Genomic DNA, 5,706 nt, shown 5'->3' with positions numbered 1-5,706 from the left:
GACAGCAGGAACAAAATGCCTGATGAAACAGACTGCTTACAGTAACTAAAATAAATAAAAAGTCCTACGTAAGGAACTCCAAGCACAAATTATATGTAACCCTTTCAGATCCATGAAGCAGATCCAGAGTTAAATCCCATCCTCAAGGTGACTGCTGAAAAGAAGAAATAATTAGGTGCCGGAAAGAAGAAATAAATAGGCACTGAAAAGGCTTCAGCCATTCATTGGTAAAACTATGTTCTGGGATATTATTTTGTTGAAGAGAGAATCTTAAAGCTAACATTTGTCTAGGTTTTCCATACCTTCTGTCCTGAAGTTTTCACCAGCAGGAATAGAGGAGTATGGCTGTTGTCTGGGATTCCCAGGGCTCCAGCAGGACTCTGGACTACAGCTGTGGGAACTAGAAACTCCGAGTATAGTAACCACTACAGGGCTACCCCCATTGGACTAGTAACCACTATGTATAGAATTCTTATGCAGGGCATGTGTAGTGAGATGGAAAATGAGAAAAATTAAGACGAGCGTTAGGTATGACTCTTCAAGTTAATACAAAGGCCAGTGGCTTCAGGCCACAGGCTTCAGGCAGCATAAAACGCTGCCCTGAGAGAATCTAAACTGTGCTGCCCTATAGTGTGCATAGCTGAGTACTTTTTGAAAAGATGCAGGGAAAAGGTGCCATTCCACTATTCCACAAGGCCTGGGAGATTTGGAGGACTGAGATTGCTAGCATTTTCATTCCTATACACCTTGGGATTTGGATAACATTTTCTGAAGGAGCCTGGATGTAACTGAGAGACTTTCGTTATATGAAACAATAAATCTGGTTGGTTTGTTATAGAATAAACAGTTTCACTAGATTTTAGTTTTATTTTGATACTCTCAGAAACGTAAACTCAGATGAGCCTAGGAGCTGAAATATGTATACAATCTAGTTGCATATCTTATTTTAGTTGACTTCTTTTGTTAAAATCACAAGAATATTTTCATTATAAAATGTAGTTCATGTAAGTAGATAAATTCAAGAGATACTTCTTTCCTCTGTAGTTGTTTCCTCTTATATTTGTTTTCAGTTTCAGTTTAATGCAGTTGCAGAGCTCTCTTTCACAGTCCAACAGCAATGCTTTGCACAAGACTTTTCTGTAGAGATTCTGGTAACTGGAAGCTTGATGTAAACAAAGCCCAAACGGGAAGAAGCTTTGCAAGGGACTCAATTTACATGCATGGTTGCATCCTGACAGCAAAGGAAAGCTTTTGGAAAGGGTTAGGGCATTTCAGAAAACACTTATAGTTTATTACTAATATTTATTTCCTATGACTGGAAAAGTTCTGCTGTGTTATATTCCAACTCATAAGAACAATTACTTTCTAGTTAAATATTTGAAGTGAAATTTTCCAACTTGTTTTTGACCACACCTTTAGCTCCTGTGAGCTTTTAGAGATACAGCCTAATATCCCTTGAGTGCTTTTGAAAATCGTGTTAATTTAATATCTCTTTTCTACATCTCTAGTGTAATGTACTTGCTAGCAAAACTTTCTTATACCTTGCAATATTTGATTTTTGAAAGTTTTACCAAGGATATCTGAAGGATTATTCTCTTATCACAGGGAAAGTAAAGAAAATGTAACCAATACTCTATTTACTGGTCTTGGATAAGAACATAAAAATACTGAGAATATTTCTTAATCAATACCAAATTTATTTCCTGCTGGCTACGGGGAAGAGAAGGCTTAAAATCCTTTAGATAGTACTGAGTGGAGAAAGTGCTTATAAACTGAAGTTATATATGAAGTCAGTGAAGAACAAAGAAACTATTGTACATAACGGGTAAAGTGGGCTGATTTCTGAGGGACACAATAAAAAATGGGTAGGAGAACAGGGTAGAGGAAGAAGTTCACCATCTCTGGTATATTTTTTCTGATGTGTTCAGAGGATGTGTCATAGTTGTTGTTAGATACGCTTATGGTTGCTATCAACAGAAATTAAGATGGAGTTACTTGGTCTGAAAAAACAGGAACAATTTTCTAACCCAAAGCTCTGGGCATGTCACGTCTGCCTGAGTTAGAAATGGAACTAGGTGGAAGTGGTCTGAGGTAAAGGCTTCAGTACCAGCAGCCCCCTAAAATGTTTGGAGATATCAGCTTGTGTGAACACATGGAATAAATCTAAAACTATGCAAGCCGATTTGTTTTTGAACTAGAATAAAAGAATGCAGCTTATTTATCCAAGAGATGTTCCCAGTTGCCTACACTGGTCCATTTCCTCTCTGAAGACAAGACGTTATATAAGCAATAATTTGAGTTATGTGCATTATTACATCTAGTTGGGGTTATCTACATGATAACCTTCTACCCTTCATGAAAAATGTCTGGATGACATCTGCTGAAAATATGACTCTAGTGCTGAATAAGAATAAGATACAGAAAAAAAGGACAGAAAATGTTGAGGCTGATGGAGTATTTCCTCAGTTATCTGTAGCAATTTTTTCTTCCCATAAGTACAATACAGTAGCATTAGGTGGAAAAAGAATGAAGGACACACAGGAAGGTGTTTAATCTGCAAATAAATTGTTATCTAGGAGGTATTACTTGGCTTAGTCTCAGAAAAATGTTCTAGTTATGTAGTTCTCTAGTAAAATGTTTAATTTCTCGCTTGCTATAACAATTGGCTTATTAACAGTTTTGTAACAATGAAACATTAATGAGAGCAAACAGCATGAACATTTTTGTAAAGTTACTTTGTTAAATATTTATAAAAATATACAAACTGGATAGCTACTGTATTAAATTAGATTACCACCATTTGTGATAAATAGAACATATATTATGCAAGAATGTGATTTTAAATTGTTTAAACAATTCAGATAAATGGTGGAGCCTAGACCCTGGAGTTTTCCCACTGCATTCAAAAGAGACTACGCTACTGCTGAAAAACCTTAATTTAGTAAATCGGTATCCATGACATACATGTGGACAAAAAGTAACATGAAACTGCCGCTGTTGTGAGAGCAATTTTAGTGTGACATAAGGGAGAACTTAATAAAAAAAGGAATTCAGAAGTCACATGGAAAAGCTAGAAAGAAAAACTGTCTCAGTCATAAGGAGAAGTTACTGTATCTGGCCAGAAATTTTTGATCAAAATCATTTTCTGCTGGGAAATGCAGTTTTAGTTCAGTCAAATGGGGTGAAACTTTTAGTGTTCATGATTAGTTTCACTGGTGAAATAAAAAAGAAAAATGTGATTCCTTGGACGTGTGAATCCTTGCCTTGTCACCCAGGGAGCCACTGCAGATCCAGGGCTGCCTCAAAGACAGGGACCTCGGCCTTGAGGGAGGCTCATCCCCCTGTGTCCTGGGGACTTTGGTCACTGCAGAGTTGCTGCCTTTCTAAGTGGGTGGGCTGGAGGCCTGCAGAGCTAAGTGGCCTGCTGAGACAGTCAAAGGCCCACTTGATGGGGTCACCTCGCCCTTAGGCCCTTGCTCCATGGATTCCCACCTGTCCCCTTTAATGACTATTCCAGGAGGTCAAATAGTTTAATAAGGTCGTTGGTGGCTTTTCCTGACCATACAACTTAGAGATCAATAAATCACGGAAAAATAGTTCACCAGGGGCACACCTCTGCAGACATCTAACCCCATGCAGAAGGCTGAGCCAGAGGTGGGAGTATTATGCGTGGAAGTCTGGGTGGACTTGGATGTGTTGTGTGTTGGAGCAAGCATCATGCTGCCTTGAGTCATGGGGCAAGGCCTTGGCTGTTGTGTCTCTGCACAAAGTGTGTATGTGTCATGGAACAGAAATCTTACAACAGAAATGACCATCTACCTGCTCTACCCATTCTGATTAGTGGACAAATCGGAGATTATGTGCCACTGAGAGATGTGGTTCTATTCCTGCTGCTGCTGCTCCCTTAATGCCCCATGACAGACTGAAATAAGCTGATACTCCTGAACTGGACTGAATTGACATTCAAATGTCTTATTTTCCTGTTCAAAGTTTCAAACAATTCAACTACAAAATATGTTTATTCAGTATTAGCAAGAATATCTGTTGCTGCTTAATTTAAAAAAAGAATTAAGCAATAGATCAGTATTAAAATATTAAATAATATAAAGTCCAGGTAACTCAGGAAAGAAGGGACTCCTAACATTATGATTCCTTAAGTTCTGAGCCAGGATTTTGCAACTATGCTACCAATTTTTAATCTTTGGGTTTTTTTCTATAACATATGAGCAGAAACAGATGTTTTCCACTACGAACATCTGATCTGTGTGTGAAGAATTAGGGGCATTATATGCTATCAAAGCAATGAGTGATATTTAACCATGCAGACTCCTGTTAAGCCCAGACAGAACTACAGTGGTGAGCATCTGCGTATTGTCCTCAAACCTTAGAGTAACCTAATATGACAGTCATGTTTCTATAAATGATTTATATGTATTTAAAGAAACAACTTGTGTTAATTTAAATAATTCCAAACAAGGTCAAGGTTTAGTTTCCAGCAGTGTTAGAGCCATGGAATATTGTTGGTTTGCATGATTCAACAACAATTTCAGGTATCAATCATACATTTTAAAGATAAACTTGAATCCTCTTCTTAAGTATTCCAGCACATTCAGCTTCTTTTGGTTCTACAGGCAGCCCTAGGGTGGGCTTAAATGGCTGCTTCTGCTTAAGAGGATCACTGTCTGATACACTATTTTTGTTATTCCTACTCTGTTTCCCTTCTCAACCTGGGCCCAAGAAACTGGAAAGTGAAGAAGTCAGCATTTCTCTTCAAGTTTCCTCAACCACCCAGGCTGGAATGCCCAAGGCAAAAAGTCATTTAGCAATGATAGCCATGTTATTGCTGTCTCAGTACTGATCTTCTGGGCCATCAAGTTAGAATAAATTGTGGCATGGACAGAGCCTGTGTAAATCAGCCTCAGAGTCATGACTGAGCATAGTCATCCTACAGCTCTTATCCATCTGCAGGGATGTTTTATGTAAGGTTCCCCTGGATCTAGCTTATTTAATAAATATCAAATTGGATGCTGTTACTCACAATCATGAAGTGACAATGGCTTGTTTTATATGGCCTTTGTAAAAGCTTATTTTTGCACATCCAAGTATTTGCTCCAAGTTCCCTGTAGTTCATCTAGTCAAGATTGGTACTAACAAGAGGAAATTCCCAAGAACAGCCAAGTTACTTGAATTGAAAAGAATGCTGGAAATGACTTTACTAAACTAGCATTTTCCAAAGTCATCACCATAAATCTGCCAAATACATTCCAGACTGGTATTTTATAACAGAGTATTTCCCTTGCTATATCCAATGGGAAAGACTGTAATCCGTGCCTTCCTTGCATTAACCAAAGAGGCATACTGAAGGATGTTAATTTAGAAAAGATGAACATGATGTAATATTTCATAGTAATTTGCAGTTTGAATAGAACTCATGTAACAAAACAATAATAAAGGGCCAGATGCATCAATGAGGCCACTCTTGTTAGCAGATGCAGCACGCTAAATAAGGGATTGTTATCAAAAGGTGCATGTCAGTCAATGGACTATGCTAATTTATAGTATGCATTAATTAAAAAAAAAGTTCTACTGCAAATGCTATAGCATGCTGTTTTAGGAGAAACTTAACTATTTTATTTGTTAGAAGAACAGAAGCCACAAAACCTGACACCCCTGTAACTTTCAGGAAAATGTGTGGCCTGGAAAGAA

The sequence above is a fragment of the Phalacrocorax carbo genome, chromosome 5 (assembly GCF_963921805.1).
Source record: "Phalacrocorax carbo chromosome 5, bPhaCar2.1, whole genome shotgun sequence".
In the NCBI taxonomy this organism is placed as follows: domain Eukaryota; kingdom Metazoa; phylum Chordata; class Aves; order Suliformes; family Phalacrocoracidae; genus Phalacrocorax; species Phalacrocorax carbo.
Note: the sequence above shows the minus strand (reverse complement) of the source record.